The following is a 20,925-nucleotide window of genomic DNA, read 5'->3' as shown; positions in this document are numbered from 1 at the left end:
TAAGACAGCAGCTCTCTATTATTTAGGTCCAACGGCTAAGACCATGTGCTAGTGACTTACGCCTGAAGGGAGGGGGCAAGGGTTCGAGCCCAGCTGTGGTCAATTTTTAAATTTTTTTTTCTCTTTTGTTTATTTTACATTATATTATTTAATTAATGTGTTCTTCGATATATTAAAGGATCCTAGATAAAAAAAATAAATTCTTCTATTCGGGAATCTTCAAATAACGTTTAAAAACTGGAAAAATCCCGGAAAATTACTTTATTTATGATATATTATTTTTTTAAAAATCGTTTTACAATATTTTCACGACAGTTTAGCATACGAAAGGTGCTCTATGTGTAATTTCAATTGTTTTTATTTGCGAAAGAACGCATAATGGAATAAAAAATTAATGTAAAATAAAATGGCGGGAAAGAATTTTAAATTTCAAGACCGACTTACTCCCTTTATTATTAAGTTATAATTTTAAAAATCGGACTCAAGGTGGGCCTCTAAAAGCCGAAGCACCCCTCCAAATTATATTTTTATATATCAATAAGGGGGGTCGCTATGGCTCCTTAAATCTTTTGTTTAGCTAGCCGGGAGAGGGTAGTTGAAGCTATGTAGTAGCTCGAACGCCGTATAAGCGTGGTCCAACGGCTAAGACCATGTGCTAGTGACTTACGCCTTAAGGGAGGGGGCAAGGGTTCGAGCCCAGCTATGGTCAATTTTTAAATTTTTTCTCTTTTGTTTATTTTACATTACATTATTTATTTAATGTGCTCTTCGATATATTAAAGGATCCTAGATAAAAAAAATAATTTTCTTTTTTTCGGGAATCTTCAAATAACGTTTAAAAACTCTACGGAGTTGAACATTAGTAGTCGTAAACCCAGGAAATTGGGTCGGCTGTTCAACAACGGTTATAAAATAAAATGTTGACAGGTGATAAAAAGGTTGGGGAACACTGCTGTAAGGATCTCTTTTTTAAAAATTACTTTGAGGGAAAGTTGACATTGCTTGCGCAGTTTGGAACTTCAGTAGCTTTTGAAAAAATTCGAAATTGTGTTCATAAGTTGCACTAAGTTCCTGATTGTTGAAGTTTTCATTTTTCATGCTCAGCTCTATCCTTAAAATTTTTTTAGCCCCTAGATCAGTTTTAGTGCAACGATCTTCCCTTTTCTCCTCCAGGCACAAAAATTTCATTTCGGTGGAATGCTTATTCATAAAAGAACTAAGCGTAGTTAAGCATTTTATTTAAATCAAATGTTTGATCGCAAGATGAAGTAAGATAAAAATAGAATAGAATTCTACTCCATACTCAATTGGAATGTTCTTAACGGTCTGGAAAATGAATTTTAATTCGAATCGTCTAAATGAGTTTCAAAATGTTCATATCATCTATTGAATTTTCAGAATATTTAAAAAAAATTCCTAACAATTACAACTAATTTTCGGGTCATTGATTTTCTTTTTGGGAAGATGAGTATTTATCAATGAACCCTCTGTTAAAACTGTTATAAACAAGTATAACAGCCATTGGCAACTAAGAAAAAATTATTAGATGTCATTGACACCTCATTTTTTCACGGGAATTTTTGTAACCCTGGATTAATTCCAAAAGTGAGGTCATTCATGAACATTCTGAACATTTCCAGCAAATTGGTCACCTAGATCACCGGACATAAATCCCATTAAAAATTCGTAAAGAAAATCTTACAACACTACACTTTTGTAATCCTGGACATCGATTGAGGCTGCAGGGCTGAATACTTATTGAATAAATGCCACGTCGAGTTAATGTCAGAAAAGACAACACTAAAAGGTATCCCATGACTTCTTTTCAACTCAGAGTGTAATATTTAAATAATTTCAAAAATAGAGCATTGGTCGAGTTTTCTATATAATCACCACTTCATTCAGTGTTTTTTTTTTTTTATGTTAAGCTGCGATAGTTATATCCCCATGTCATACATACCATCTACGAAAAAAGTGATAGTCCTCATCTGCCGTCACAGCAAAGGAGTCGAAATAAGTTGCCTTTATGCATGCTAGGACTGTTATAAACTCCAACAATTTCTGTCAAATACGGAATCGTAAGAGAGTACGAATTCACCTCGATGACTCTCACTAAGATATTTCACAGCAGCTTCAATGGCCTGTAGCATGGAGTCAGTCACTGTGTTCCCTATTTTTTCGAGAAATGTGATTGGGGGTTTTAACTTTCAACTTTTACCAATTACTATTTTGGTGTCCAACTGTGTTTTTTTTTCATTTTATCAATTTCCCTGTCATTAAATTTTCATTACGGTGGCTTTTACTTGCGCTGCAATTTTAATATGATCCTGTTTTTGATCTTAGCTCACTGGTTTTAAAAATTGTATTGCTTTGGCCCCTTTTTGGTACAATTTTTACTTTTACATCATTCACTTTGTACACTTTTAGCTTAAATTTTTGAGCTTAATTTTCATTCTTATCTGCCTGTGTTTTATGATATGCAAGTGTGTAAGAGTTGAAAGCAAAATATAAGGGTCTGTTGACTTCTGTGCTCTGCTAAACATATGAGGGTCCTTTGACCTAATTTTATTATATTGTTTGTTTGGTTGCTCTATTGTCATTGTCCCTAGTGGCTGAACTTGTACGTAACTATGTATCAAGCCATCTGATGTACTTAGATATAACCCTGTTGCCTGGAAATTCAATTTCGTAACCATTTTGAATATTAATAAATGCCACGGTGGGGCTCCGCCGGGTTCCCCGACCGGCATGGACTGAGCCTGCGCCCCTCTCCTGAGTGGGCCTGCCGCGGCGACGGGCCAGATATTTGACACACACCCTAAACAAATAGGGTGGGTTGTGCACAATACAACTTTTCCGAGAAACGTGATTCAATTCTTTTACCAGGTGCAATTCAAATTCAACCCTTTCTCGAGGACATGGCATGAAGCTGGTGTAATATGGGCATACAAAAACTGTCACAACATTTACAAAAATAAAAGTGTGATTCTGTAGAAAAATTGACAAATTTTCAACCTTTGGCGTGTATTAAATGTTATTAAAAACAAAGACATTTTTGTATTTCTAAAAAGAATATTTTACTTTTCTAAAAAAATATTTTACATTTTTATATTACGATTCTTTTTAATTCTGAAAAATATTTTTAACCCTAAGAATATTTTTATTTACATATTTTATGATCCTAAAAATCATTTTTGGTGTCTAATTGAGTTCTTCTGAAAAATTATTTCAAAAAATTAATTTACTTCATATTTTAGCTTAAGATTGCAGTATCTTTTCATTATTGTATTGAAAATGAGTAAATATATTGATTTATCATTTATATCATCTCCATTTTAAAATATTTCATTTGAAATGCCCTAGAGGGAATCTAAGAATAGTTCGGAAGATGTAATTGAAAGTAATGTGGATGCATTCTAAATATTTTTAACAAGGTGGATAATGGACTTCATTGTCATTCTCTTTATCAAAGTCGTTGAAAAAAAGCAAGTTCATTATGACCGTCATAGTCTAAGGTTTTTGTTTTCTGAAACTTTCTTGATAGGTTTTATGTTAGACAGTGTTCATATTTTTTAATTTTATTATCGTGAGAACTAACTATCGAAAGCTTCATTTTAACCTTGAGTTTGATGTAGCCATAACCTCACTTATTTGCCTTTTATTTAAACAGCATCTTATTTCCCTTATTAGACAGACTTCTATCCCTTTCTTTGTTTTTTTTTTTTAAATAACTGCTACATTATAGTTAATTTTTTTAATAGAAGAAAACATAGTAATATTCTTAAAATTGTAGTTGGAAAGCAATTTTTCTGATGATTTTTAAGAGTAATTTGTTTGTATATTTTTCAACAAACCAGTATCAGTAACTTATTTTTACAAGTTCTTAAGATTCAAATGGATAGATAAGGTATATTTGAAAAATCTTGAAACCCCAATTTTCTAATTTTAGGACCTATATTGTTTATAAAATCTATTAATGCAAAAAAAAAAATTTAACTTGATTAATCATTAATTTTTAGTTTAGAAAATTCTTGTGTACTTTTGAGGGGAAAGAAATATTACATTAAAACAGTAGTTAGGTTTCAGCATAGCTTTTGAATTAAATATTAAAGAGCTATGTGATTATGTTATTAATTAAACATTAAAAAGCTATGATAAAAGCTGTTTGATGAAGATCATCTGATCAGTGAATTCTAAACAGCAATTGCTTTTGAATAAAAAGATAAAAACAATAAGTAATTAAAGTTTTTGAAATAGCAAATTTAAATTAGGTTATTTTTTACTGTTCATGCTTGATAAGCTCTAAATTTGCACTTTTACTGTATTTGTACTGTGCAATTAATGGATGGCTCAATTTAAAATTTTAATTAAATTTTATCTTTATTTGATAAAAAAGTGAAATAAAAATTTCAAAGTGATGAAGATCTATCGTAGACTATCCTAAACCTAGATGTAAAACTTGAATAGTGAACAATCCTTAAATTCAAGCTTATTATGGTACTCATCTATAAATAAAACAGTTTATCTACTCTTCTCAATTTCAAAATTGTAACGATTGGAAAATGAAGAAATTTTTGATGAAATTTTCCCTAAACACTACAGAGCATTCCTTTCCAAATACTTTTGAATCGCTCTTTTGGAGATGGTTATTATGGGTGGTGAGTGCAAATTGTGTTTTGTGACACATTGTTCTGTCTTTTTATAAAGAATGTTAAATTAATTTGTCTTTTTTAAGATAGTGAAAAAGTGCTCTCTGTTTAAGAGAGAAACCAGATGTCATATTAGAGATATCTCTAAATGCTGCGTCTGCTGTACTTCGGATACTCTAAAAAAACACACACACATCCAATAAATAAACTAATGGACAATAAAAATTTCTCACACAAATAATTAGAGGTAGGTGACAGTACTTTGAAACATTTACCAAGCATTTTTTTTTGTCATGTTATAGTTTAATTTCTCATTTCAATAAAAAAAATAAATGAAACACAGCTTAAATGTCATAAAACAAACATTAGAAAAATCAAGTTCATAAAATTTTATTTTATGGCTCTAAAGGAGAGTAAGATGTATAAAAAATAAAGCAAAATTTTGAAAGAACAAAAAACAGGGTATGATAAAAATGAATGGAGATGTACAGGAGATGTTAGTTTTTATATTTATATCAGCAGCAAATCGCAACACAGTGTCTTTCAGAAAAGAAACCCTAAGTGGTCAAAGCAAATATTCGTACAATGCATTAAATTATCCAATACCCTTTCTAAAATCTCACTGCTGATTCCTAAGCAAGGCTTTTTCTTCACTGTATAAAAATATGGTAGCATTTCTTCAGGAGACCAAACAATTGATTATTGCATGGTACTATATCAGATGTATATAGAGGACGGCTAAGAATTTCTCAGTTGATTTGAAACAGCGGAGTTCCGGGGAGTGTAAATGCTTGAGGCAAAAATTCTCCATCGACAATAATTCTGAAAGAGATAAGGAGATAATTTTCTGGAGAGGACAAAAAAGTTTAAAAAGAAGTATCATATTGGAACATACATACAGTAGGGGGACCGGAAAGTAATGTCGTTTTGGTGGATTTGATATTGGGTATCAAGATTTTATTTTTAATCAGTAATGTATTCATTCTCGTTAGCAACAACTTTTCAATGCCGGATAAAAAATAAATCTAAAAAAATGAATTGGTTTTTGAGACTAATGAATATCTAATGCACAGAAACGACATTACTTCCCAGTCCCCCTAAAACAAAAAAATTCAAATCAATATATTGAATTCAATTTTATGTAAATGTAAGTTATTGTTTTGTAATAAACGCATTATTTCATATAAAATAATTCTTAAATGTAAAATATTGAAATATTAATCTTCAAATTCATTATTTAAGTTTCTCAAAAATTATATTTTATTCTTCAAAAAATGTTTAATGTAAGCCAAGTATTCAAATTCAATTTCCCAATAAAAATATATGGCAGTAATCTACTATTTACGAAGTTTTAGTGTAATACTAAATCGTTGGTTGAACCCCTATATGAACCACTGATTTGAAACCAAGTAGGTGTTTTTTTGATCTTTGGGTTGAATCCAACTACTCTATGAGTCTTTTAATGGTTTAGTCAATGTGAGACATAGACTTGATAGCAACATTCATAACAAGTCTTATTTTTGACTATGTACAACACTTATAACAGCATATGGTAGCAACATTTATAACAGGTTACATTCATAACAAGTCTTATTTTTGATTATGTACAAGATTTATAACAGCATATGGTAGCAACATTTATAACAGGTTACATTCATAACAAGTCTTATTTTTGACTATGCACAACATTTATAACAGCATATGGTAGCAACATTTATAACAGGTTACATTCATAACAAGTTTTATTTTTGACTATGTACAACATTTACAACAGCATATGGTACCAACATATGGTAGCAACATTTATAACAGGTCATAACCAGTCTTATTTGTGACTATGTACAAAAGAATTTAAAAAAAAAAATGGCCCAGTATAGCTGAATATCATTTGCAAATTCATGAAAGATTCAAGTAAACTAACCTTCGTTTGAAAGCCTTTTAACACAAGAAATATGTGTGCTTTTGAAAAATTAAGTAAGTTTCTTCATTCAAATATATTGACTTCATAGTTAACCAGATACCATAAAAGGAAGAAGTGGGTACTACTTTTCCAAAATCATATTTGTAAATAACCCAATGATTTATTTAAAATTTTTTCATAATCCCAACAGCAAAGTATGAAGATCAAATAAACTTTCCCTTTTATTTTGAAGAAAATTTCCTTATAAATAATTTCCTTAACACAGAATAGAAATCGGATGAACTGTTTCTGAGGTCTAGGGACAAGTAAAGTAATCTTTTACAAAATCAAGTAGTTTGTCTCAGTCTTGAACACACTTTCATCAGTATCAAAACAAATTGAGAACAATTTTAGAAATTGCTCAACTTAAAGATGATATATTTTGATAATTAGATTTCACATAGTTATTTTCATTCTTTTTTTTTTTATCTCAGGTATTTAATGTATTAGAAGTAATAAATAGACATTGAATTTTACACTAAAAAGTCAGTAGAGCTATTCATGATTTTTAATGGATTGATATTTGTTAAACAATCATGAAAATACAATGTTTTCTTACTTTTTCCTATAAAGCATCATTGCAACAATATGAAACAATAATATTTATACTTTTGAACTATTTAGATATATAATGATATTTAGAAATCAAGATGGTTTTTTAATGCAGTAAGAAGAATAAACAGTGATAAAAACTGAAATTAATTTCACAATTTCATAATATAAAAATTTTTTGAAAACAAGTCAGAGTGTACTATTTTGTTAAATCCTCTAATAATAACTGTATATTTAATTTTGGTCATTAGAAAACACTTTAAATATTCCATACCTTTCTTTAACTGTACATTTTTCTTCTCTCATGACTATTTCTACTTCTGATCTTATTGTTTTCTTTGAACCTGGAATTCACACATACTGAGAATCAACAGAATTTCTTGAATTTTTGAAGAATATTGAAAGGGTATTTCAATTATTTTTTTTCCAAATCTGTAAAAGGAGAGCATTATGGTGAAATATTGGGAAATAATATTGTGAAGAATGCAGTATTCTAACTATATCTAAGTTATATTTCCATTTTGTCACATAATTTATTAATAAATGCAAAATTAAATCACTTTATTCTGTGCACTTCATTTGCACTTTTTGTAGAGCACCCTAAAATATACTGTAGGAATGCTTTCACTCATTACAGTTTTCCTTTTTATAAAAAAAATAGAGAACAATGTAACTAATGTGAATTATTCATAATAATATAATGAAATATTGTAATTGAGCAAAATTATCATAACATTATGAACAAAAACTTCTTTAAGGGCTCGTTTAAACATTTTGCAAAAATGCTAACTGACTGAATTTTAAGTTTTGAGAAACAATTAATGCAAATAATAATGTAACTTATAAATTGGTCAAATATAACATTTATTGCATTAATTAAGTTAATACATTACTACATAAAAACAGCAATTGCACAGAAATTAGTCAAAATAATTTACAGATTTGCACAGAATTTTTATTACAGATTTAATAACATATTTATGCAAATTTTTTATAAATCTTATAAATAAAAATAAATACTAGAAAGAAAAAAACGTTTTTCTGAAAATTGAAGTTATTACATATTATGTTTGTAGGGAGTGGATGTATTTTGAAGAGTTTCGTGACAAGTAAGAAAGATAGTATCTGAAATTAACAGTTATTGTTCACTTGTGACCTACTTAAGAATGAGAGATTATTAGGCAAGATTCCTTCATGTGCAGTAAGTTTCTCATTTGAAATATTTCATTACATTTGAATGTTTTCTTTTAATAAACATGTCATAAAAGATCAATAATTAAAAAGTTCAATTGGTACTGATGCATTAAAAAATAATAAGTATCAATTATTTAATATTCTTTCATACCAATATTTATTTAAAATTTACAACTAAGTTCATGACTTCCTGAATAAATGTGACTTCCTTAATAAAGTGGGGTTGCAATAATTTTGAAACAAAAGCACAGTAAATATGCACATTTGTATTAAAAAGAAATTTTTTTCCTGAACTAAAGTAAAACAAATAATATTAAATTGAAAATACAAATCTTTCTATTATTCAAACTGATTACTTTAGAAACTGTATTAGTATTCATAGAAAATTGGATGTTCTTAGTACAAATAAATCAGGAATATCAGGACTAAAAGCTAAAAATAATGATAAACCATTTTTTTAGACAGGAATTCAGAAATTTGAGGACTACAGTCTTTGATATTATTAAACTTTATCATGTATTTAATCACATATTTAATCATGTATTAAATTTTATTATGTTAAAATTAATGAAAATAGTTTATACATTATTTATTATCAAACTATTAATGAACTATTTATTATCAAACTATTAATGAAAATAGTTTATACATTATTTATTATCAAACTATTATTATTAACACTTACTTTTAATATTTTACATGTAGTTCATGACATTTTTGTACCTTTTCATAAAATCATGATTATAAAATATATATGATATATTGCACTTAAAATATATTATAATTTGTATTGATTCAATGGATAAAAAAAAAGAAATATTTCATAAAATTTAATTAAATACTAATATTATAAATTTTATACAGCTAAATAATGATGCTAATTAAATAATACTTAAAAATATAGCATTTTATGTTACAGAAAAGTAAGGGGGAGGGGGAAATCATTCTTTAACTTATATTATTAAAATAAAATTTAAATGCTGCACTTATTTGCATGCTAAATGGAGTTGTAAAATAATATTTTTTAAAGCATACTTAAATTATTCAGTTCGTCTTTTCCTTTTTTATTATTATTTTGTGAGCATATTTAAGGTGGATATTTTTGATTTGTTTATTAAAAACATTAATATTAATTAATATTTAATGGAATAGTTAAATGCTATGAAATACATTGAACTGATTCCCGAAATTTTAATTATGGGCTTAAGACATTGTTCCACAGATTGTTTTTTAAAAAATAACAAAACAAAAAAAACATAATTTAAACCAAGAAAATCATATTATATTTTTGATCCAGCTACAAAAAATAATAATTCCCTTTTTTGCACATGACTTCAGAGTTTATCAGGATATTTTTAAAAGATGTTCCCTAATTTTTATAAGAGAGCACTTTCATTTTGTGTCACTTGGCATACTTGAATTTGCTATGCATATTTCTAAATTGAAGTGGAAAAAATCCAAATATCTTGACACAAATTTTTTTTCTTTCCATCTTTAAAACATATATTCTCCCTTAAAGCTTGATTTAATAAAATGGTGATGATTTTATTCTCTGAAATTAGCTATTAAAAATCAGCCAATTGCATAATCCAGTTATTTTATCAGTGTTATCCCTGTATATATAAATATAGATATATATAATTCCTACGGCAGGCACTGAACATTCGTTCTTCACCTTGGAAGAGGCTAGAAGTGTTGCTTATTCAACTTTATCCAGTGGGCACCTGTTAACCTAAGTCACGGAGGCAAGCAGTATCGAGCATAAAATCGGCAGCTTTTAAAAATTATAAGTCATAATCGAATGAATTAAAATCGATAGTCAGTGGGTAGTGTAATTACTGAAAGAATTACAGTAGAGTATGCTTTATAATGGAGAGAAATTTAAAATGCCTTCATAACAACAGTCTTCATAAGTTAAACGGAACTTTGTGCATTTCAGACAGCAAATTGGTCCATTCATCTACAACCCTTTTAAATTGCGTAAAAAAAATAAAATAATTAAAATTAAAAAATAAATTAAATGAAATAAAGTAAAAAAAAAAAAAGTGGATGGAGAAAATGACCTGTTACTAGCCATTTTGGACAACTTCACTAAAATCTTTTTCACTTCCATTATGTTGTTGGAAAGGACCATGGACAATGTTACAGCACAATTATTTTTCTCTAAAATTTCTGCATCTCCAGAAATAATAAAATTAAAAAAGATTACATAAAGATTCATAAGAGAGAGTACAATAGAAAGTAAAAATTAAACAATTTTAGTAAATATATTAGAGAAAGAAAAACTTACAGATATTTTAGAAAAATCAATATGCAATATTATCATTATTGATAGTAACAAAACAGAATAGGAAACTTAAGTAAATATATTAAAAAACAAAAAATTTACAGAAGTTTCAGAAAAATCAGTATGGAACATTATGATTAATGCTTCAAAAGTATTGTTAATTTGTTTATAAAGTTTTTATATTTCTAAAAATAATAATTTTGTGCTTTTAAAATATTTTTCAAATTCTTAATAACTTTTTAAGTCATCATTGAAAGTATTTGTTACCTGTTTTTATAATTGTTTTTTAACTAACATACAATGAGCAGAATTTTAAGCAGATGCATTTTAAAGAGTAATTAATTTTATTTGCAATAGCAATTTCATAAAAAAAAGAAAGATTAAATGCCTATTTCTGTTGTCATGAGTAATAAACTGAATAAAATGACACTTACTATTGCAACAAATTTCTTCAAGAACCTGACAATGCAAACATAATAATTTACTTTAAGCTGTACATAAACTTTTTTTAATGATATTTACATAGTTAACTGAATCAATATTTACCACATGTGTTTCCTCAAATCAGCTACACTTGATGGTAAGCTGCATAACTTACGATACGTTCTGAAATAGAAGTCAGGTATTAGAAAAATAATGGTATAGGAGAGGTAAAAACTCAATAAAACATTTAAATATGTAACATCTATTTGAAATGCTAAAATATACAGCAAATTTTTTGTTATTATCTTTATTTTCCCATAAAAATACAGATTTGTTCATAGAATATTAGATTTCAGTAGTATACAAGCTGTTTCTAAAAGAAAAAAAATTCCTCTGATTGGAATGGAGAAAAGGAAAGTATCATTTAAAGAGATTAGAAAATTGACGAAAGTGACAGAAACTTATGAACTCATTACACCACTAAATTTTTTGAGACAGAAATCCCATTGACTATAATATTTTCCTTTTTATTTAAACTATTTTTACAGAATATTAAATAGACATTTCATATACAATATGTATAAAGGAAAAAAACTTTAAAAAATGCAAACATTTCATTCTTTTTCAAAATAAAACAAAGAAATAAATATGAAAGGGAGACTTGATGATAGAGATCTTTTAAAAATGATGTAACTTTAAGATACTTACTTGTTGAAGTAATCAGGCAATGTTAAAAGAATTTCTAAACAGCTGCAGCTTTATTTAACTCGTCAGTTCTAGGAAAAAAATAATAAGATTGATATAAAATGACACCAGATTTATGCATACATAATTTTAAAAAAACATTCCGATTCAATCAAATGTAAATTCACAAATTACAGCATAGAAATACATTAAAATTTATCACTAATAAAACTAGTTATCGACAATCAATCACTAAATAACTAAGTGTTAAAAATATTCAGTTAATTTACAAACTTTTAAATAAACTCATGATTATTACATGCATTTGCAATTTTGTTTGCAAACTGTAATGTACCTCATTATTTCCTAATTTAAATTTCTAATCACATATTTATAATATATGTGTAAATTTACCGACGACAAATCAAAAACATTTTGCTTCATTTACAGATATCTCTAAGATTTGTCTCTGATGAAACATGTTATAATCAGACCCACTCTAAATAAATAGGTGCAACACATATTTAATTAAAGTGCAAAAATTTTACCTAATTATGCTACACATATGCAGTTCAGTCTACAGACAATAAATTGTCACCAAATTTAACTCTATATTATACAAGTGGGAATTTATTTATGGATAATTTAAATATAAATTCTCACACAGATCATTCAGAGATAAATTATGATTTGTCTCTAGAAAGACAAGTAATTCTTATACAAGCTCTGAATAAGCAGGTATTGAACGATAAAATAAATTTAAAAATTAGTTAACAAACATCTATCATCTGTTAACGTGTGAAAAATTTTATAATATTTTTTTTAATTTAGTTTTTGCTACTTAGTAAAAGACACTCCACAGAACCTTCTTTTTTAATGAGAAATTGGAAAAAGCTCTGCTGTCTACTACATTAATACAAACACATTTTTATGGAGTGAAATTGGAAAATTCTGCTACTGGCAGCATTTTTATCAGTGGCCACTTTTTAAAACACGTGATCACTCTTTAAAAACTCAAAATGTTTAACTATAAAAAGAACTGTTGATATTAGTAATGTGAATGGAGAGCTGAGTGTAGTGAGTTCGATCCTGGAGGCAGACAAAACAACTGACGTATATATGTAGCAAGGTGCAAGATAAATCTAGTGAGGCTGAAAGTCCGCTCGTCGGTTGTCGTGAGGAAGTTGGGCGAAAAGGGTACCAGCTCAGAAAATGCCAAAGTTGCCTGATCAGTACAAAATTATGTGCTATTCCTACCATGACCATTAAAAGATAAAGCCCTGAAAATGGGTGAATGGGCGGGCATGGGTGGATGATGGTGAGGTTAATAAAGAAAGGCATTTTGAAACATTTCTCAAAATATAGTAAGTAGTACACAATCCATTTTTTAAAATATTTAAAAATTGTGAGAATCAAGCAAAATATAAAGTAATTTTCAGAAAAATATATTCATAATAAATGCACATAGGATGTAGTTTTGATGAATAAAGTTGCAATCGGTAGACAATTTTTCAATTGTCATTTGCTATATTTAGTTGCCTTCTGGCTGGTAGCAACTGTTAATTTTATCGTATACTATTGCCTACATTAATATTCAAGCTGAATCTCCTTAAAAATGCCTAGATTCAAATGTAATTTTTTAACAAGTAAATCACTTCAGAAATGAACATTTAATGCATTTCTTTAGAGTGGTGCAATTAATAATGTTGTCAACGTCATAACACATTTAATTATGCTATTACATAATTAACCACTGTGTGCCATGACAAAGTTTTTACAGTGGCATATGCAAACTTAACAAAAAATTTAAAAACATGAAAAAGTCATCCTCAGGAACTATACCAAATTTTACATCATTAGGCTGTCAAATATTTTTGTAGACATTGACAAAATACATTTGTAAACAATTGTGATCGATTGAGAACAACGAAACTAGAACTAATGGCAACTAAGAACTCATCGCAATATAGATAAATTTTGCAGAAAAACTACTAACTCGAAAGCCTTATTAATTCACCACTACTAGTTAATAATTATTTAAAATCAAATGTTTAAAGCATAAAGTGCTTTAGTTGTACCAGTGATTGTTTGGTTTTTAGGAAACACAGCTCAGCTACTGTAGTATATACCCATCTTCAATAAGTTAAATGATTTCATAAAGAGTTTAAAATGTTTTTAATTTTATTTTAAGGTTAAAAAAACTGTTTGTTTTTAGAGCTACCACACTTGTCTAAATCAAACACCTAAAATGAAGACATTTCATGGAAAACTTAATATGAATAAAAATATGAATAATATGAATAAATGCAATGGGAATAAAAAATACTTGCCTCTCGCATGCATAAACACAGTGAAGTCCAAAAAAAACCATATCATCCAATTCACACAAAATTGAACATGTCTAAAAAAGTATTCAAAGATAAGCATTTTTAGGTTAAAAAAAAACAATTGCAAACTCATAAAAAATTACCTTACATTAAGTTAAAAAAGTTTCTTAAACTAAAATAAGATAAGAAAGCATTTAAAAACTTTGTATGTTAGACTCTCAATTGAACGGGGATGATCGGGGAATGCCATTTCTCTGATAAAGTTACATACCAAAGGATGCAATTGCATAAAAATTTTTAAAAAATGAATTACACAAAATACATTTTTATGCATTAGGACAATAATAATTTAATTAATTTAAAAAGAAAAGAATACAAATTTGAAAGTAATTTATATTTTCTAAAGCAAACATTTATTCGAGATGCAGAAGAGGTAGCCAATGCAAAAAAAAAAAAAAAANAAAAAAAAAAAAAAAAAAAAAAATTGTATAACTTTTTTATAAAATTTTTTAAACACATTGAAACAAGTCAGTTTTGGTTGGTAAGAGACAATTAAAAATCCACTCTGATCGGTTTGAAAAAGTTCCCCATGAAAAAAAATTGCGATCGCCGAAACCTGATCACAAGTCACCCATTGGCAACATGGTCTTGGCATCATTCTTTTTTCTAGCTTCAACTCTAACCTTTGGAATCGTTCCATCAGTTTGGGACCCTCTTAATGTGTGATACTCACCTGAATTAGTATTGAAAATGATTCACTTTGAACTGTAGGTTAGAATTTCTGATTCTTAATTAAAACAATAAAAACATCATTCGAATTATGAAATTCTCTTTTATTCACAACTCAAGAAATATTTATGGGATCTTTCTGGTCCCATATCTCAAAATTAAACTCACCAACTTAATGCATCTCAAAGTTAAAAAAACAATTGTAAAAAATTATCAAACATCAGCAGTCGCCATAGCAACATGTTCACTATTACTCTTGAACACAGTTGAAAAATGTGACGACGTCCAAATAAGGTGCGCACGCCATCAAACCCAAAACAGCACCCACTTTGCCAATGGGCAAAAATAAAAAGTGGGTTCTTTATCCTACATTCCTCATCTTTAAGGTCATCCCTAATAACTACTCTTTTGAATAATCAAGATCATGGTTGACTGAGAATTATATTTATTACTTTAAGACAAATGTAATGTAAAATAATGTTTTCAAAATGGTGGTGGCTCAGATAATAGATCACTCACTTCCTAATGAGGTAACCCAAACTTGAATCTCAGAATCAGAAATTTAATATGAGTACCGCTTCTAGTATGCACCAACTATGGTACAAACATTAACTATCCACAGTGATGGTAGACCAATCATTTCCTCTCCATGTAGTGCAAACATGGGTTAGTTGCATCAAGAAGTCCTCCACGAAAGCTAATTTGTCCAAATTCTTGATCCAAACCCTTATCTTCTGAATTAGTTTTAAAATTACAACAAAAAAAAATAAAAATAACGGAGTTGAAAATTGAAAGTCATAAACTCAGAATTGGACCTGCTATTCAACACCAGATATAAAATAAAATAAAGTATTCACGTCATTACTATTGTACAGATCTCAGGAGAATTTCTCCAGTCAAGTTTCACAATGTGGATGGTATTACGGCTACAAGAGAAAGTCACTTCCAAGAGGGGATGGATATTGTTATTTTGATCTTGGCACAGAATTGACACCTATGTTTCCCCACCGCACCCCATTGGAAATGTGCTCCATAGCTGCTCCAGACTTTTAGTCTGGAAGAGTTCTCTTGAAACCTGCACAGTAGCATGAACAGTTTTAAAATAAACATAAATACATCAAGAATAATCATTAAAAGAAATATTAAAAACAAAAATTACCTCTGATTTTAAACTTTCTGTAAACACCTTGCAGTAACTGAAATCATTACTTGACATATAGAGAATGTAATTTTTGAGGAGAGGTTTTGCAGATCCTGAACTATATTTTTCACACTAATTGAGGTAAAGTACTAACCATGAATACAAATGAGCAATGAAGTTTTCTTTTGATGTCTAAAATTAAAAAAATACATAGCATATAAACCATTAAAAATAAATATAAAAATAAAGTAAACTATAGTTTTACTAACTAAGGCAAACAACGTTAAAGAGCACAAAAATATTTTTGTGCTCTTTAACATTGTTTGCCTTAGTTTGCACTTTAGCACAAAGGTCGCCCACTTGTGTATTTATAGTTTTACTGCTGAAAATCAACATGGTTTTACTTCAATCTGGCTACTAACATTCAGAAAATTTTTTTTCTTGACTTTTACTTCATTTCTTTAGACCAATATTAACAAATTTCATATTTTTATTATTGATGATAAATTTCATAATTGATTTTCCAGTTCTGCCTTATTTGCGCAGATAAATTACAAAGATATTTCAGTTACTCTTGAAGTTTAAAATCTAAAATTTTTTAATCATCATGAAAAAATATCAAATAATAGCAAATAACACAGCACTTTAAAAAACAATATATAATATAAGTTATTGAAATATCCACGTGAAAAACATTAGTTGATTCTTATCATAAATATCTATAATGAAAATCAAGTTTTGGAAATTAAATATTTCAAATATTAAATTAAAAAAAAATACTTCCATGAATAAAGGAGTGCACCAGCAATTGTTGGAATAAAACCAATAGCATTTCTTACTAGTTTATTTATTAATACCAAGTGAAAAAAAAACCCATACCTTTAGAAAATTTCTTAAGAAAAAATTACCCTACTCTAACCCAAATAAAAGCTTGCCCTTGATTTTTGAATATTAGAATAGAATTCCCTGTAGTTGTTTTTTCTAATTTTCTTGCTCTTTAGCCATCCAGTCTAATTAAAATTCTTAGTATCTTTAAACTTTTGCTTGATACATAATAAAGTAAAAGAAATAATAACTGTACTTTTATTGTTGTAAATAAGAGAAACTAGATGAACAATACCTAATTAAAGTAATAATTTCTTTGTTTCTCCTATTTGTCCCTTAAATTCTTAAAATTTATGTTTGTAAAATACAGGAATCCAAACCTACAATGGTTCTTTTCCTTTTAAGAGGAGCTACTTTATCTTAGTTTCCTGTAATGATATTTAAATACAAAATGAAGAAGTTTATCCTAAATTTATAAGTCAAATTTTTCAAGAATATAGATTAACTTTCTATACATTCAATTACAATGCAATTAATTTAATAATTCAATATATCTAATTATAATATATAAGTTTCAGAACAAGGAAATTAATTTGTTCACAAAAAGAAATAATTTTTCAATAAAAATTGTTACATGATTTTTACACATGATGTAATTTATTTTCAACTACATATTTGTTTCTATTTTTTTAATTGATTTTATAACTAAACTGAAAACTATTCTTAAAATTAAAAAGTACAGAGATTAAAGTTTGCACTAAAATCATATTAATCATGTGAGATTTATCTCTAAATAAATTGAACAATTAAATATAACGGGTTCAACGAATATCTCATTACTGAAGTAGTCTTCATCAATAAACTCGAAAGTTAATGATCATCCTATTAATGCTTTAAAATTTTAACTTTTAAATGTTCGACTAGAAATTTTTTTAGACTTCTAGAAAACTTTTTGTGTTGAACAAAAAGATTTTGCTAGACATTAATTTTGGCTGAATGAAAACAAAAAAGAAATTTTTTCGTCTTTTCTAATACTAATATAAAAATATTTTTCTTGATGTGATTCTGTAAGAATACAATGGATATCACAGGTTTAAGATAAAAATAATATAAATTGCTAAATGTTTTAAATAAAATATTTTTCACATTAAAATGATAAACAAAGAAAACAATTATGAATTGTAGTAAAGAAATAAAAAAGCAGTAGTAATAAATCTTAATCCAATAGAATTATTACAATCGAATAAATTATTATATAAATTCTTTTTCTTTCTAGGACGTAATTAATACATTTTTTTAAAAAAAATAGCAAATTGATTACTTACTATGGAGATTATGAGCTTAACTTTTTCAGAGTCACTCAGTTTTTGGAAATCAGATAAATTTAGGTCTTTTTTTTATTCCACAATCATAAATCAAAATTTCTGAAGTCCTCAAATCATCATACAATTTCTCCACACCCTAAATGATGACAAAACTGTATAAGATAATTTAGCATATGGTTGGGAAAAAAAAGTTCAGTCTTCTTCATTATAGTACCATTACAATTAAACAAATTGTGAATTGAAAATAAATATGGTTATAAGCATAAAAAAGTAACAAAGCTATTAAATATTATGTAAAAGTAATAAATATAATGTGACACGAAATTCACGTAAAACATATTTTAATATGTTTTCATACAAAAAAAAAGATTTTACATATTAAACTGAATTTAAGAAAAAAAATGTGACCACAATTTAGATGCTTTAAAAATAAACATTCAATGAAGTATTAAAACAACCATTTTTTTTCTCAAAAACACTTCCAGCTTTCATAACTAAAATTTATATCAGTTATTTAAAGTAGATAACAAGAAAAATGTTAAATCATGTAACATTTGATCTATAATTATAAAATAAGAGGCACCTCTCTTAGAACTCCCGCTAACATGAGAAACATTAAACTGCTAACAAAACAAAAAATTCTAAGACAACAAGAAACTTTTTACAGGAGTCTGATATCATATGACCCTTCGTAGGGCTATCAGGATTTTATGTTTCAGACTGGACACAAGTTTCTACAGATTCACTATATTGGACTTGTAGACTCTCCTAACTGCATTTTGAGTGAGAAACACGTTGACATGAATGATCTTTAGAACGGTTCTGCCACCCAGGAAGCCTGCTTTTATTGTATTTCAAGAAACACTCCAACCTTGAAGATATCTCTTTTGGCATTCAATTGAAGAACTTATGCTTCATAAGCAAATACAAGGTTGTAATAAATTAACTCGATAATGTAATAATTAAAAAATTAACTCGAAAGAAATTATGATACACGATTCATAATCTACTTTCACAAGATACACAAAATAAAAGTTAAATAAAATTAACGTTAATGTAAATAATATTGCTTAACATGTGCACAAATTATGATGAATCTAAACAATATGCTAAATAATAATGAGGTCTCAAGTTCAGGCTTCACATATTTCTTTTTTGATCTAGTTACACGCTTAAAGTAAATATTAACACTTAATTGTCTAAATATAAGATGATTGGGCTTCAATGAATATGGTAAATCTTTCAGAAAAGCATGCATGATTGTAATGCTTTTTCGTAATTATCCCTTGTTAGTGATAGTAAAACTGCCCTATGTTTTATTCTCAGATTTTAATGCTTTATTCTTGTCTTTCATAAAATATTTTGCTCACACCAAATATTTAACCATTAAAAAAATTCAATTTTGTAACAATAAAAGTAATAGATTTAATATCCTTAATTGAAGATGCCACCATTGGCTACATGTCTGAGGCTGTAGCAAAATAGAAAAGAGAAGTCCAGCTCTTCAAATACCTAACTAAAGCATGAAACTTCTCGGTACGGTATGCTATACCACAACATCAACTTCGAGGCAGAGCAACATACACTGATTAAGCAAAGCATCAAATGTACTAAGATCCTACGCATGAGTAGGCAAAATGCCGGGGTGTACGTCACCTGAATCGTTTGTTGTTTAGGTACGGTGCCTCCCACTAACCACCATTTTATTCTATTTCAATATGCACTAGCAGATATAACAGCATGAATGATATAACAGAATTTTAAAAGAAATAATTTAATAAAAAGTACAGCACTGTTTATAAAGAAATGCAAAAATGTAGCAACAAACCAAAAATAAAAAGAGAAAACTTCAAAAAATCAGCAGTGGTTAAGGGTAGAGGCGGGTGTAAACCCACTTTAAGAAGAGTTCCTACTGTTGTAACCCAAAATGTTTCCTCCTCTGCACTGTACCAACCCTAAAGAGACTGGTTTATATTGTGTCTATAGAAGCTAGCCTTCTTTTTCTATGTAGATTATTTGGCTGTAGACTCCTCACCCCTTCTGTACACACCTTTGAGGGCAGTTACGAGGGAAAAATTTCCCTAAAAATTGAACATTATTGATAATAAAAACATAAGAGTGTATTAAAATGTTTATTTGTATTCTCCTTTGCATTCCAAGTTTCAAAAGTTGAAGAGCATTATCCACAAGTCCAGATCTTGCTTCAATTTGCTGTGCTCTTTCAATAAACCATTCTGTAACTACTTCAAATGATAATGAATAATTTCTGGAAATAAAAATAAAATCACTTTTAAGTTAGTTAGAATTCTATAAAATAAAATTAATTACATCAGAAAAATTAGAAAAAGATTTAATTTAATATTTTCTTTAATTAAATGTTAATAAAAAATTCACTAAGTTCTCATTATCTGCAGTAATTGTGATTGTACCTAGTTTAAGAAATCAAAATATTTGGATAATAGAAGCATTTCTTGTCTTGAAAGCACAAAATGATCGCCACTTGTTAAGGCAGACAGGCTAACTTGGCCCCTGGCCTACAGCTTGGTAGAGCTTCCTTAGACAAATGCAATCTTTTAGTCAATGGTCCTTTGAATCAGTAACTAAATACTCTTAATTTTTCTTCTTCTAAAGAACTTAGACTAACATTAGTAGCTTCATACCAAAAGCAACAGTATAGTGTGCAAAATAAAATAAAAATTGAACACCTCAATATCTTTCGGCCTAATGATTTTATCTTCATATACTAAGATGCTAAATTAATAGAATTATTAAGATAACAACTTAGTGCATAAAAGACTATAAAGGTGCTCACTTCTTTATTTTGCACAT

At 28.0% G+C, this 20,925-nt stretch overlaps 1 long non-coding RNA gene across 10 annotated transcripts in view; it reads right to left on the bottom strand.

The window, feature by feature from the left end:
• The window catches only part of LOC107448922 (uncharacterized), a 43,474-nt gene that overhangs the window by 2,316 nt on the left and 20,233 nt on the right, over positions 1-20,925 (bottom strand). For 2 of the 10 annotated variants that reach the window (XR_011636515.1, XR_011636516.1), the window contains exons 8-16: positions 18,097-18,232; positions 15,965-16,138; positions 14,080-14,150; positions 11,774-11,841; positions 11,189-11,248; positions 11,077-11,101; positions 10,419-10,533; positions 7,436-7,593; positions 5,024-5,471 (exon numbers count right to left, since the gene is read on the bottom strand). This is a non-coding gene — a long non-coding RNA (uncharacterized lncRNA). Of the gene's footprint in view, positions 1-5,023; positions 5,472-7,435; positions 7,594-10,418; positions 10,534-11,076; positions 11,102-11,188; positions 11,249-11,773; positions 11,842-14,079; positions 14,151-15,964; positions 16,139-18,096; positions 18,233-19,924; positions 20,389-20,925 lie in introns of those variants that run through there. The other 8 variants (XR_011636518.1, XR_011636519.1, XR_011636524.1 and 5 more) reach the window with 7 other exon arrangements.

This window comes from Parasteatoda tepidariorum, chromosome 4, assembly GCF_043381705.1.
Source record: "Parasteatoda tepidariorum isolate YZ-2023 chromosome 4, CAS_Ptep_4.0, whole genome shotgun sequence".
Lineage (NCBI taxonomy): Eukaryota > Metazoa > Arthropoda > Arachnida > Araneae > Theridiidae > Parasteatoda > Parasteatoda tepidariorum.
The sequence above is the reverse complement of the archived record's forward strand: the minus strand, read 5'-3'. Positions and strand labels throughout refer to the sequence as shown.